Here is a 15,444-nt window from a genome sequence, read left to right as displayed (position 1 = left end):
ATACTGGAGTAAGAAATAAGTTACTTACCTGAACTGTAGTTCTCCAGTATTGGAAGCTTTCATAGATTAACATGCGACTCACCCTCCTTCCCGCGGAGTTAGCACTATTGCTCGAAAATCCGAGGTTCTGAGTTTCTCTTTGGGGTGTTCTAGAGGGTGAATGGTGCTGATTGGATAAAGGTAAACTTTGGTCTCATTTTTAATATGGACTATGAGCGGAATAGACTAGAACAGGCCTAGACCTCAGAGTTTATTAACCTATCAGTCTTCCTTTATCACTACTACGACTATTTAATGTACCGGGGACTCCCATCATGACAACTGGGAATGATTCAAGCATGTAAATCTATGAAAGCTTCCAATACTGGAGAACTACAGTTACAGTAAGTAACTTATTTATTCTTTTACAAAGGATCTGTCACACTACGATGGGGAACAACACCCACACGTTCCCGAATGGTTACGGATTCAAATCATCCCACTGCATTGAGGCAGAGGTAGAATAGGGGGGTTAAGATATCTATTCCTATAAGGTGAGCCTCAATGTCTGAAGTAATTATGAATACGGTTCGTCCAGTTTTATTCACAATTGCATCATATTATCATATGACGCATACTGATTCCATCATGCTTAGTGTTTATGCAATCTTACATTTTAGTAATGTTATATATAATATATGTATGTGTGTTTACAATTTACTTATGGTTTTATATATAGATATTTTCCACCTGCTTTTTCCCCGCAAATGAAGACACCCTCGCAGCGTTCTTTTCTCCTTTTATTGCAGGGTAGCAGCAGCATACAAGGCTTCGCCCGCAAACAGTGTATGCCAACAATGCCTACCCAGAGGACTCCTGTCCTTTTCCTGTAGCTGCAGCTCTTCTCTTACCTGGTTGTCTGGAGAAAATTGTCTGTCTGTGAAGGTGTAAATAAATTGCTGAGGGTACTGTTGACAATGTCCCTGCAGCGGGGGATAAGGCTGATATCTATAAGGCTGATATCCTCCTCCAAAGGAATATTGTCCCCTGCTTCTACCACCTCAAAAAGATTAAACCCTTTTCTGTTGAAGCATTCATAACAACCTTGCTTCCTCTATGTCAGCCTTGATTGATTGTAAGGCGTCATCGATGTGCTTTCCAAATTCAGCTTCTCTATTGTAAGGCATGTCTAAAATATTTGTCTGCATTTCTGGTCTGATGAAGTTGCTTATAGCCAGCTCTCCATTCTCAAGACCGTTGCTCCTGCCATTTGTCTAAAACACATGAGGGCTACATCCATTGCTGTATTGATTATTTCTGAGGATATTCTTTCCCCGTCTTGAAGAATAGCTCTAGCTTCCTGTTTCCATCCTCTGGTAGAGAATCTAGGATTTGCATTAGGTGTGACCACATCTGACGGTCATACCTACCCAGTATGGCCAGAGCTTTGAACGCCCTTATGATAGCAGAGAACGCTTCCCCATGCTGTCTAGACTCCTACCATCCGTATCAGGAGGAGTTGAACATGCTCTTGTCAGGTGTTTCGATCTCTTTTGTGCTTCCTACATAACAACTGAATCTGGTTTTTGGTGACCAATCAGGCAGGCTTGAGAATTGTCTGGAGCCTTGTATTGTTTTAATCAAGTCTTGGAATTACTGCTGCCACTGTCGCAAGGTTGTACCTGACCTTAAGTCCCTCAGTCCAAATGAAGTCAACAATTGGTATGGATCTTACTGATTTTTTGGTTGACTCTTTAAAATCATACAAGAAACATTCTGTTTGCTTAAGGGACCAGCATATCAAATCTCTTGGTAGCTCTCTCTAGCAATGCATAGAAGCCCTGCAAGCTATCCGCAGAAGGTGTTGGTGGAGCCAGTAAAGGCGTCACATAGTCATCCCATTCACTACCTGCGCTCGCTGTTTGATCTTGTGGTATCTAAGCCTCTTCGGGCTCATCTTGGTCATCTCTGTGATCAACATAATCATCATGAATGATGATTGTCTCTAGCTGTCTTGGTAGCACGAAATGTTTATGCTGTACTAGCGGACTTACCTGCTGTGACATTATTTCTGCTTGTGGTACCCCAGCTTTAGATTGTTTTAGAGGTGCGGCTTCCTCTTCAGGAAATCTTTTATGATAGTCCTTAACATTAGAGGGAAACCTGTCCCCAGAGCTACAGGAACTTCCATCATTGTTTTTTGTGCAGGTTGTTCATCTAGGACTTCCTCATAAGGATCAAACTCAAGGAAGTCCTCATATGCTTTCTCCGTACCTTGCTGTCCGTCTTCAAATCACCTTGCAAATATACCGATTCATCTTGTTCAACTTCTTCGTCAAAGTCTTGGCATTTTACATGTCATTGTGATGGACTTGTTGCATCTCCAAAAGGCCCTACATAATGCTTTTCTTCCCATCCTCCTATTTCTAGAAGGAATGCTGGTGTCAAAGATGAAACCTTGCTAGGACAAGTTTGTTCTGGCCTTAGAAGAGATTCGGCAATGACCATCAACAGAGCCCTACTTGAGGATAATGACTTTAACTTCAGCGGCATGATTTTCACTGTTGCCATTGGAACTGGTATCGATGGTGGCACTGACTGTGTGTCCTTCAATGGTGCAACAGTGTTCTGTGCTGACAAGGAGACTGTCTTGGATAATCCTTTCATCTACAAAGTCGATATGAGTCTTCCCGTTGACAATTCATAGACACAGAAGTCATCGATGTTGTCGGCGTAGACATCTTCGGCATTGATGGTGCCGTGGACGGTCTCATCGACTGTTTAACTTACGACTTACCTGATTTTTGTGATGACTCTGAGGTAGGCTTCCTAGTGTCAGCAGAAGCTAGTGCTCTTTCAAAAGGCGTTGATGGTTCTGAGACTGATGTTTTTTGTTTTGTTGAGCCTTGAGGTGCTGAAGTACTCCACTTTTTCTGTTCTAGTTTCTTCTTGCCTGACAGTTTATGAAGCTTTTTAGACCGTTCACTGAGATACTTTCCTGGTCTTTCTTTCTTCAATGTCTCTTCACATTAGAAAAGGACCTTTCATCTCCAGAGACTGGAGTTCAAACGTTTTTTTTGCTCAAGCCATAATAATAATCTTGGATCTCTGTCTTTCAGAGTTTTTGCAGAAAATGGCTGCAGTTTTTGCAGTCTTTGGATTTGTGATCTGGGTGCAGGAAATACAGGCACTCCTTGTTTCCTGCAGGTCTTACATGGTCGAAGCAAACACTCTTTTTACCCTTCTGATATGGTGAGGAAAAGTTCACCCGGAGGTCACACGTGACAGTATCAAGTTTTGAAGAAATTGCTGCGCATCACTAAGGGTGACACCCCCACACACAACGTGCGGTTAGAGTGAACCCCAAGTGAAATACCATAACCAAGAGATAACGTGAATATGGTACAAGGTATATTGGTTTTGCAAACAACCATATAATCTATTAATTCTGGTCAATCCAGCAGCACCATGTTAAATTCACATAGGGCTGTAATCATGAATGGTTTATCTGCAGAGTTGTCTATGGCGTTTCGACCCTGTTATGTTATGTTATATGAATTTTTAGCACGCACAGATACTCAACAGAGTGTCTCAGCGCGAACCTGAAAAGGGGACCTGAACAGAGGCAGAGCTAAAAGAGAGAGGTTTTTAACTTTTTCTTAAAAGTTGCAGGATCTTGAATGCCGCGCAGAGCTAGCGGCAGGGCATTCCATGCCAGAGCAACTTTAAGGGCGAAGGAGCTCCCTCCAAGCCTTTGACGGTTAAACCGAGAGATCTGAGCCAGGAGTTGTGAGGAAGAACGCAGCTGTCTCACAGGGACGTAAAAGTCAAACCTCTTCTGTAAGTATATCCTAATCCCTGGAGAGCGCTGTGGGCAATAGTCAAAATTTTGAATTTTATTTGCGCCTCCACAGGCAACCAGTGCAGAGTTCGTAGATGAACGCGCACACTGCTCCTGCTGGAAAGACCCAGCAGGAGTCTGGCAGACAAGTTTTGAACTACCTGCAGTTTGTTCAAGAGGTAGCCCGGAATGCCCGCGTATAGTGCATTGACGTAATTTAGGCGGGAGAGGATCAGAGCACGGATAACAGTTTACTTAGCAGATCTAGGAAGAAAAGGAAGAAACTTCCTCAGAGATTTCAGAATGCCAAAGCAGGTCCCTGCCAGCCTCTTGACCTGGATCGAAAAGGTCAAGTTCTCCTCGAACCACACCCACAGATTCTTGACATGGCTACCCTTGAAGCTAGGCAGGGGGGAAACCCGGAGGCCACAGCTTCTCTCTGAAGTTTGCAGGAAATTTGCCATACAGAAGGTTCTCTGACTTCTCCTCATTGCACTTAAGCTACGCCTGAGCGAGCCATTGAAGGATAGAGGACAGACCGTTTTGGACAGAGAGGACAGAATCACCATCCCTTCCCCAAGAAAACAGAAGCTTGGTGTCATCAGCATCGGCTATCACCTTAGCCCCCAATGTCTCTGCCAAGTAGACCAGTGGGGTGACATTTATTTCATTTATTTATTTATTTATTCAATTTGTAATGCGCAACAGCTACCCAAAGAGGGTTTCCCGGCGCAGAAGCAGATCCGAGACAGAGATAAAGAATTTAAAAAAGGCTAGCAGGTTATTTGTTTAAAAAGCCACGTCTTCAAGGATTTGCGAAATTGGACAAAGTCAATTTCGTTATGAAGTGCTGTAGGCAGAGCATTCCACAGTGAGGGGCCCAGATATGAAAAGGACCTTCCGCCCATCTGAGATAGTTTGATTTTGGGAGTGGTAAATTTCCCCTAGGTGGAGGAGCGGAGGTTACGAGAGGGAAAGTAAGGACAGACCAAAGATTGAAGATATTGCTGGACATTTCCTGTTTTGATTTTATGCATATAGATCAGGGCTTTGAACTTGACTCGGTTCTCCACCCTGAGCCAGTGCAAGTTTTGTAGACGACCGGAAATGGAGGTAGCTCTCGGGACCCGAAACAGAAGCCTAGCAGCAAAGTTTTGTACCATCTGTAGCCTGCGGGTTACCTCCTTGTTTGAGCCCAAGTAAAGAATGTTTCCGTAGTCCAGCCTTGACATAATCAAGGCATTGACCACGGTTTTCTGGGTGGACTCTGGTAACATCCAACTAATTTTTTTTAACCACTTTAATATGGTAAAGCATGTATCTGCTATTTTAACTGCTTTGGAGTGCATATTGAGCAAGTCATCATTAGTGATGCCCAGATTTCAAGCTTGGCGGGAGGGTGTGGGAAGAGCGCCCATTTCGCAAAGCCAGTGTTGAGGGCCCCAGAGTTCCTGGTTTTTCCCAAATACAAGGACCTCGGTTTTCTCCCTATTGAGTTTAAGGTAGTTTAGGTGCATCCATGATGCTATTTTGCTCAGACCCAACTGAAGGGGGGAAGGACCACCAGTGCTCTTCATGGAGAGAGAAAACATTATTTGGGAATCGTCAGCATAGGAGAATAAGGACAGCCCTGACTCCTCTGTTACATCGGCTAAGGGTCTTATATATAAATTACAAAGAAGAGGGCTGAGGATGGAACCTTGTGGCACCCCATGAGTGAAGGAGTGGATTTCTGAGCTGGCTGTGGGGGATAAATCTTGGAAGGTGCGGTTAGTAAGGAAAGAGATGAGCCAATTCAGAGCTGAGCCGCGAATACCCAGCGATCTAAGAGTTTTGATTAACACGGCATGTCGAATGCATCGCTCAGATCCAACAAAATGAGAGCCACGGTGTCTCCTGTGTCCAGATGGTGGCGCAGTCTTTCCGTTACCCCGTAAAGGGTGGTTTTGGTGGAGAAACCGGCTCTAAAGCCTGACTGGGAGGGATGGAAGAGCATTTGCGCTTCCACAAACTGAGATACCTGTATATGGTGTGCTTCTCCCAAATTTTTGAAAAGGCGGCAGTAAGGATATCGGTTGATAGTTAGCGGTTAAGTCGGGGTTGGCATTGGTCTTTTTGAGGAGAGGGAGTATCATGGCATGTTTCCAGTCAGATGGAATAGTAGCTTCCTGCAGGGAGGAATATAGGAGTTCCATGATCACGTTCAGAGATGGTGGTTCCAGCTGCTGAAGCACAGAAATCAGCAGAGGATCCTTGGGGGATCCTGATTTGATATTGTTTAAGAGTTTTATTAGAGTGGCTGTGTTTAACAGGGACCATGTATCCAAGTAGTTGTCAGGGATGCTGGGTGACTCAATCTGGTTAGGAAACATGTCGTCTGCTGAGAATGATGTGGGTAATGCAGGAGGTGGGGAGAGGTTCTCGTCTTGAGCAAGCACTATGTCCTGATATATTTTATCCACTTTCTGGACAAAGAAGGAGGCCAAAGCCTCATATTTCTGTTTGTTGAGTGCAAGGGGTCTAGATTAGGTTTTGGAGCCAGCCAGCGAGCTCCTTGACCATATTAAAGAGTGTTTTGGAGCAGTTGAGGGCGTAAGAGATGGTGATGGAGACATATTCTGCTTGGGCTGTTCCGCAAAGATTATGATCTGTTTTTAAGGTTGTTTTGTATCTGATTTTGGATTCAGGTGTGTAATTCCCTCTCCACTTGCGTTCCATAAATTTGCAGTTGGATTTCTCTGTTTTCAGCGCTTCAGTGAACCAAGGAGCTGGAGACCGTTGATTGTTATCTCTTTTGTTTTTTAGAGAGGTAGGCATGTGTCAGTGGCAGTAAGGAGCCATTTCTACACTGAGACTGAAAGTGAATTCACCAATTGTTTGGAGAAAGGCATGTGAATGTTTAAAATTTTGTTTAAGGCAGTGATATCTAGTTTTTTCCAGTTCCTGGTTTGAGATCCGAGGTCGGTGCAAAACACGCAGGGAGTGTCAGGTTGAAACTTGTGAGAAAGTAATCCGACCAGCATATAGGAATGCGGGGGAGCTTTGATTCTCAGCGAGGTTAGAAAAGATGGGGTCCAGCAAATGGTCCGCCTCATGTGTGGGCCCAAAGTTAATTAGATTGACATTAAATCTGATTAGTGCTGGTTTTGCATGTGGGATTCTCTAGATGAAGATTTAAGTCCCTCAGAATTGAAAAATTCGCTGTTTTCATGACCAGAGGAGTTTAGTTCAGGGAAAGCAGAAGCCCAGGGACCAGAGGGTCAGGGAGGTTGATAAACGAGTGTTCCGGAAAAGGGTAAGAGCCAACTTAAATAGGCTGCCTCGCAGTTAGGGAACAAGAGATGTTCGAACTAACAATGATAATCTTTTTTTAAAATGATGGCTGTACCCCCTCCGGTTTTAGTGGTGCGATCTTTCCTAACTATTGCGTAGTTAGCTGGTAGAGCGGCAGTGACATCTGGAACTGAGCTTTCATGGTGCCAAGTTTCAGTGAGAAAGATCGCGTCAGGTTGTTCGTTGACTAACAGATCAAACAAATTGAATTTTTGCTTAGGGAGGGAGCGGCAGTTAGTACTAATGAAGGAAAAGTATTTGTTGGGTAGAGTTGACTGGTTAATGCTGGTGGATTTTTTGACTTTCATAGTTTTGGAAATTGGTGTAACGGAGAAACCGCACTTGGAACATATTTCATTTTTGCCCTGAATGTGTAATCTCATACATTCAAGGAGCAGAGGTGTACAATAGGACTTTAGTTGCTCAGGTGAGTACCGGAGACTAGGACCTCTCATGGGGCCCGGTGGCAAGCTCACTTGTTGATTTATTTCGGGCTGATTTTTGATAGTATGTCCATGGTGTTTAGGAGGACCACCAGGACTTCTGGCCCTAGGGCCGGGCGCAGGCTTGCCTTAGGCGCGCCCACTGCACGTCCCTGGCATCGGCCTTTTGTAGATAGATGTTAAAAAGAAGGGGGCTAAGGGACGACCCCTGCGGGACACCCGTAACCACCTGCTGGGGAGCAGAAGCACAGGGTGGCAGCCAGACCTGCTGCGACCTGGCCTTCCAAGAAGGACCTGATCCAACCCCAGAAAGATCCGTATATGCCAATCTCCAAGAGACGATCGAGAAGCAAGGAGTGGGGCACCGGATCGAATGCCTCCGATAGGTCCAGCATAACCAATGCCACCAGACCGCCTGCATCCAGACACTCACGGATCGTCTCTGACACCTCCAATAGTGCTGTCTCCGTGCTATATGATTCATAAAAGGGGGTGGTGATGGACAGAGCATCTGAATTAAGCAGAACACTCCTACCCAGTCAAAAGATCAGGGCTTGATCCATCATCAGACTAATTTGCATGTAACCAGGTTCTGAACTGGGATGGTGCAGTGAGCTAAAAAACGGTGATGGATCAAGCCCTGATCTTTTGACTGGGTAGGAGTGTTCTGCTTAATTCAGATACTCTGTCCATCACCACCCCCTTTTGAATCGTTTTGGCCACCACAAGTGTGGAAGAGTATGCTCAGATGTGAGTCCCTTGCTCACTGCACCATCAGGATTCAAGCAAGCCGGGCCGAAGACGGCTGTAATGCCAGAAACCGGTCCCCGGAAGCTTGTTTCCTTTCCAGTAAAGAATTGGCTTGGTAGTTTGGTCTGCCCTGTTCCCATGATGCACTGGGCCAGGGTCAGACTAATTTGCATGTAGCCAGGTTCTGAACTGGGATGGTGCAGTGAGCTAAAAAACGGTGATGGATCAAGCCCTGATCTTTTGACTGGGTAGGAGTGTTCTGCTTAATTCAGATACTCTGTCCATCACCACCCCCTTTTGAATCCGTGCTATATGAAGCAGGGAACCCAGATTGAGCTGGATGGAGCAAACCCATAGCCTCAACATCCTCGGTCAGTTGGTTAGTAACCACCCTCTCGCACACCTTAGCCAGACTGGGCAGGAGTGAAATCGGACGGTAATTACCGGGAGTCGAGGGAGGGCTTCATGAGGAGGGGTAGAATTTTAGTCTGTTTCCAGATCGCCGGGACCAGAGCATCCCGCAGGGAGGTGTTAATGATCATATTTATTTCAGGGTTAATAATTTCGGCATCTGAAGCCAGGAGTCTGGCAGCACAAGGGTCAGAAGGAGAACCCGATTTCAAACCTTTCAGAATTTTAAGGGTGCTGGGCAAATCTACTGGCAAGAAAGTTGACAAGGTATGAATAGGGCCAGCAAGAGAACGGGCAGAGGGGGGAGCTGTGGGTACAGTATCACAGGAGGAGAAAGTAGCTTGAATGGAGCTAATCTTGTCCTGAAAGAACTTAGCAAGATTATTACACCAGGGCACCGAGGCTGGCGCAGTGTTCCTGAGCACTGGGGGACAGAAAACTTTGCACAATGGTAAACATTTCTTTGGGATTATTGTTCGCCTGGACGATATGCGAGGTAAAATATTGGCCTTTGGCTGTGGCTATAGCAGCGTAGTAGTTGTTTAATATGTATTTCGCCAAGGTGCAGTAACTTTTAGAGCGCCACGCCCTCTCTAATATCTTACACTCATGTTTCAGTATTTTAAGCTCAGGTGAAACCCAAGGTTGAGAAGGGGATTCCCTCGCGAGCTTACACTAGCGCGGTGAGGATAGAGCAATCCACTCGGAGAACCCAGACACTCTCCCTTCAAGATCTATTAAGATTAAAGGGTTTTTTCAGGACAGTAATTCAACTAGGGAAACATATCTCGAAAATAAAAGAATTAGGACTGAACCACTGCGATAGTATGCAATAAGGAGCTAATGAATACAAAGAAGGATGGAACCTACTGATCTAGAAGAATAACTGGAGAGAATCCTAATGGTAGCTCAGTCCCAGATACATTTGTAAAAAAATACCACCTGATGTGTGCAACTAACAGGTAATGAATACTCACAGGGAAGAGCCTCGGCATAAGGGGTGGGTTAAAAGTATAAAAAAAAAAAGTATTAGAAATTGCTAATAGACTGCCTAATAGGTTTCAGGAAAAGGTAAAAAAGTAGCCAAGTGAGGACTTTAAAAGATGGATCACCATATAAAAAAGCGGAGGCACATTTTGCTAACATAAGTTGGGGTGAGGGGGATCCAGAGGAGAGCCGGATTTATTGGTATCTAGTACGGTAGTAAATACCGGTTAATCAATAGGTGAAAAAGTGCTCAAAGGGCATGGAGGAGAGTAGCCAAAAGTAATTAGTTTTTCTGCTTGCAACAGAGAGCGAGGAGTCCTAGTACAAGTAATTACTTTTTCTGCGTGCCGCTGAGAACAGGGAGTCGTAAGACTAGAAGAGTGGGAGGCCTGGATATCCAACAATTATTATTTTATTTTTTTTACAGAAGAAGTCAGCCAGTTTTTCACATTGTGTCTGAGAGTGGAATAGAAGGAGAAATAGTAGTAGGACCCGATAGGGGTTTGACCACTTGAAATAAAATTTTAAGACAGTTCTGAGCCAGAGTGATTTTATCAGGGGGAAAAAAAGACTCAGAGCGACAGCTGCATTTCAGATTGTCCTCCTCACAGTAAGTTTTATGCCAGATCCTCTCTAGGTGCTTACAATTCTTTTTGATCCCACATAGAGTGTCATTAAACCAAGGGGCAGGAGGAAGACATCCAGAATAGTTAATAAATCTAAGAGGGAGTGCAGAATCGAGAGATGACCGAACCCAGTTGTCAATAAAAAGTGAGTCGGAATCCACTGAATGGCCCAAATCAGCTTTGCCTGTAGGAGTGAGCTAAAAGTAGGAGGTTGAATTTGGACCAATTCCTTGACCAGGAGGCCAAACTATGAGACTGAGCAATAGAAGTGAAAGAAATTGAAATGGAAAAAGGTATCCTGAAATGATCAGACCACGACAGAGGAATCAGGCAGTCTAGCAACAATCATCCCATCAAGTTTGAGAAGAGAGGATCAAGCAAATGCCCTGCTACATTAGCAGGGGAGTGATTTAATGGATGAACTTCCAAAATCTTAAACTCCTTCAACAGAGAAGCGGCAAAACTACAGGTTGGGTCATCAAAGTAAATGTTAAAATCACTTAGAAAGTTAAAATCTGAGCATTTAAAGGTTAATAGGAAAGGGCTTCTGGCACCAGAGAGCACAAAAACTACCTGCTGGTCCAGGAGTACGATAGCTCAGTGCTCCCCAAAAGGTGAGGGTGTAAGATAGGCAAAGGGAAAAAATGCAGACTCAGTCTAAGATAGAAAGATTCTCCATTCTACATTGATAGTGGGATTTAAAACAATTGCAACCCTTTTCTATGCAAAAGGTCCTGTGATACCATACGGTAGTTAGTAGGTAATGTAGAAATATTATCAGGTGTGAAGGCGTCGTTGAACCAGGTTTCTGTTCGAAAAACGGCATCCGGCAAATTAACAATGAAAAAGTTAAATACTTCTAACTGGTGTTTGGCTAAGGAGCAGCAGTTAATATTACAAAAACGATAAGTAAGTAGTTTAGGTTCTGATGGCACAGTGGCTTTAGAAGTTGAGATGTCTGAAATAGACGTATTCCCAGATTCTGAACCTACAGACTGGTTTGACGTATGAAAGTCAGTGGCAGCAACCCAGAATTCCACTTACTGGATTCATAGATGAAAAACATACCTCCACTTTCACAGGACATGGAGCTTGCAGCTCAGTGACAGAGTATCACTCTAGCTGGGGCAAAAGGACCAGCATTCCTGGCTCCTGGGCCAATTTGTGGGCAGACAGGCTTGCCTTTGGTGTGCCAGAGGTGCGCCCTCACATCGATTGCGTTTAAATAAGGCCTGGGTTGTGAGCAGGATGAAAAGCCCATCACACCTAGAGCACCAGTCGCTCTCTGGAAATGGTCCAGGAAGAAGGCCGCTAAAGCTGCACCCATAACAGACGTGGAGCAGAAAATAGCAATAAAAGGTTAAAAATGAGAAAAGAACCCCCACACACACAATTCAGTGCAAAAGTATAGTAGCAGCAGTAGTACACGCACACACACACACAAAATACAGTACAACGGTATAATAGCATCAGTAATATTAAATATTTTATCTGGGATACCCACTATTTGCCAATTCTGCCAATGCACTGCCACATTTAAAAAAACTCAGAATAGACAACACCTTTTTCTTCAGTATTCTTGTAATTTAAGGTTTCATGGAGGGTCTCCAGAGGGTCATTCTTCCTCATGTGCCACAGTCCCGGATTAGAATCTCAACATTAGACTCCTTGGTCCTCCGTTTGATCCCCTCCTCTACTGCCCCCTTCAGTTCCTCTCCTGGTACGTGTCATATCTGAAAGAAACACATTAGTTAGATTCCTTACCTTAGAATAACCCCCAGACGTCAGACTAAATCCGGAAAGTTTTCGTCAGCAGTACCCCTGCGCGTCTGCAGGTGTCATCTGCAGCTCCGCGTCCGTCGGCGGCGTCGTGATCGCCGGATGACAACGTCGGAGTACTTAGACGCCGCCCTCGCACGCTGACGTCAGTTCTTCTTTTTCCGTGCCAGCAAGTGCAGGTCCGGGAAGAGCGTACCCCTAGTCACTTTTTTGACTAACTTTTTGGACATTTTTGTCTATCTTTTTCGAGTCGACTTCGACTCCTGGTGCCGGTAGGGATGCCCGGTTTCAAGCCGTGTGACGCCTGTCCCCGACTGATGTCGGTTACCGACCCCCACCGCTGATGTCTCTACTGTCTCGGGCCGACCACGAAGACAAATCGTACCCCGACTGCCGGGCCTTGATGTCGAAAGCTAGACGGGAGCGTCCTGCAAGCTCCTCGAGATCCGGCAGTCGGCGCCGCTCGAGGTCCCGGTCGAGGAGGAAGTTGAGGGACACGTTGCGGAGCCGCAGCTCTCACTGTTCGTCAGGATCAAAGTCCTCGCACTCAGGTAAGTCGAGGAATGGTAAAAAGAAGTCGAAGAGACGAAATCGCTCTTCTGACTCCCCTCGCCGGTCGTGCGACTCGGCCGAGGGTTTGGGTGGACTTCATGCGACTCCGGGCGAGATTCGAGACTTCCTCGTGGCCATGAGGACTCTGTTCCTGCCGCCGAGGCCTGCCGGTGCGCCTTCGGGCCCCGCAGACCCGACTGGCAGTCCTAGTAAGCCGGCGGCTTCGGCGTCGACTTCGGTCCCAATGCCGCAGGCCCCCGTGGAATCCATGCCTGGATCCCGGTCGACGCGGCGATATCTCGTTACAGAAGATCTCATACTGGCCCTTCTCTTTGGTCTCACGGATTGATCAGTTTTTAAAAGTACTCTACAGCACTTTTCCCCCTGTGAGAATTTTGCCACTTACCTGGCATCTCAACACAGTCCTTAACCAGCTCATGAAACATCCCTTTGAGCCAGTTCACAGGGCTGACCTGAAATACCTTTGTTGGAAGACAGCCCTCCAACTTGCACTCACCTCCGCAAGACGAGTGAGCGAGCTCCAAGCTTTCTCAATACAGGACATTTCCTACAATTCAAGCAGGATGGAGTAATTTTATGGACAAATCCTAAATTTATTCCAAAGGTCCCATCCGACTTCGATCTCAATGAATCTGTGGTCTTACGCTCTTTCTTCCCGAATCCTACTACGGCAGCGGAAAGGTTGTTACACTCTCTGGATCTTAAGCGCTGCCTAAAATTTTATATTGAAAAGACAAAAACTTCAGGAAGTCTCATCAGCTATTCGTGGCTTACAGTACGCCCAGGAGGGGTCTTCCACTCACCAAACAAAGTATTTCCTGCTGGATTTCTGCAGCTATTTCGTTTTGTCATGAACAAGCGGAGCAACCCCTACAATCTAAAGTGAGAGCCCACTCTACCAGGGCAATATCTACATCCATGGCGCTTTTTGCAGGAGTGCCGGTTATAGACATTTGTAGAGCGGCAACATGGAAGTCCCCACATACCTTCACTAGGCATTACTGCCTGGATACAGAACTCATGAAGGATGCTGCGGTGGGACATGCAGTACTTGGTAATCTGTTTCAGTAGAGGTGAGCCTTTCTTTTCATCCCTCCATCCTTCTCATGTATGCACATTTCTCTATTCTATAATTTGGTGGTCTTGCTTGCGAATGCATGTTTCTATTATTCGTTTGATATGTTGTTATCTAAAGACTTGTATATCCTATATCATCCGAAATGTGCTTTGTTCATTGCTTGCTACTCTGATTCAGGCATGTGAATCTATGAAAGACACCCCTAATACTGGATATGAAATGTGTTACTTACCTGTAACTGCAGTTATCCAGTATTGGTCTCTTTCATAGATTCACCTGCAACCCTCCCACCTCCCCTGGAAGGGCTCACCTACTTCTCTCAGTAATACGCCTACTTAGCTTTGTGCGTACGAACATCTGAGGGACTGAGGCTCCTTCCAGGAGGGTTCTAGAGGGAGGTGACAGCTGATTGGCTCTTTTCTAGAGTTTGGTCCTTTCTACAAAAGGACAGGGATATGTTACTAATGTGAGGACTTTATGTCTATGGGACATTACTTTATATACCGGGGACTCCCATTCCGATGACTGGTAATGATTCAGGCATGTGAATCTATGAAAGACACCAATACTGGATAACTGCAGTTACAGGTAAGTCACGCATTTCTTATGCACACCTGTTCATATGCTCTCACTGGGAAGCCTTCAGTTAATGCTGAACAAAATTAATTTAAATGTTTAGCGTGCTGATCAGGAACATGTCGCTGCTCAACATGTGTAAAACTTAAACTGTATAGCAAGTGTCTCTGAACACTTGAAACTGGAGTGCGTACGCTGGTGAATTTATCAAAGAAGATTGACACAAATTTAAATAATACTTTTATGGCCACCTTCACAGTTCATTTCAAACTGCATATTCGATCAGATGTCTGTTGCCCAGTGCTTTTCGGGAACACTTCCTTCTTCAGGGGCCACTGTTGAAAACATAAATATGGTGTGGGGAAAATATCACAAAATCATATTTAATGATGCAACTCCATGTTTTCATGGTTGTTTAACTAGTGAGATAAGCTCATGAAAGGGAATGTGGTGCCTTGAGTGAAAAACAAATATTTCTGTGATTTCAATAGGAAAATAGTGGTGCATAGTACAGCCTGCATCTCATATAGAAAAATACCATGTTGCAAACCATGCATGAAGACGGCTGAAATGCCAGAAACTGGTCCTCGGAAGCTTGTTTCCGGTCCAGGGAAGGCATGGCTTGGCAGTTCGGGCTGGACTGTTCCCATGAGGCACAGGGTCAGACTGATTTGCATATGGCCATGTCTGAAATTGTTTGGCAGAGAGGGCTAAAGAACGGTGATGGATGAAACCCAGATCTGTTGACTGGGTGTGAGTGTTTGATTGGTTCAGATGCTCGGTCCATCACCACCCCCTTTTGTACCGCAAACCATGCATATCCAATATTAATCTTAATGAACCATGAAGTGACAGAAAGAAAGTTCTCTTCTCTACCTTAGTTGACAGAGGAATTGTTGTGAGTAAAACAGTGGCCCCTGCAGAAGGGAGAGTTCCTGGAATGCATTGAGCAACACACATATGATCGTATATTTAGTTAAATAGGTCAATGCTTGATTATGATTAGTTATTGCAAAACCAACACAGAATAATAATGTTTCATGAAAATAAACGTATAGATGTTCTTTA

The 15,444-nt window shown here is 45.0% G+C and overlaps 1 protein-coding gene across 5 annotated transcripts in view; it reads left to right on the top strand.

The window, feature by feature from the left end:
- PRKACA (protein kinase cAMP-activated catalytic subunit alpha) overlaps positions 1–15,444 on the top strand; it is a 777,054-nt gene that overhangs the window by 411,626 nt on the left and 349,984 nt on the right. The gene's annotated exons all lie outside the window — the stretch shown is intronic.

The sequence above is a fragment of the Lissotriton helveticus genome, chromosome 1_1 (genome assembly GCF_964261635.1).
Source record: "Lissotriton helveticus chromosome 1_1, aLisHel1.1, whole genome shotgun sequence".
In the NCBI taxonomy this organism is placed as follows: domain Eukaryota; kingdom Metazoa; phylum Chordata; class Amphibia; order Caudata; family Salamandridae; genus Lissotriton; species Lissotriton helveticus.
The sequence above is the reverse complement of the archived record's forward strand: the minus strand, read 5'-3'. Positions and strand labels throughout refer to the sequence as shown.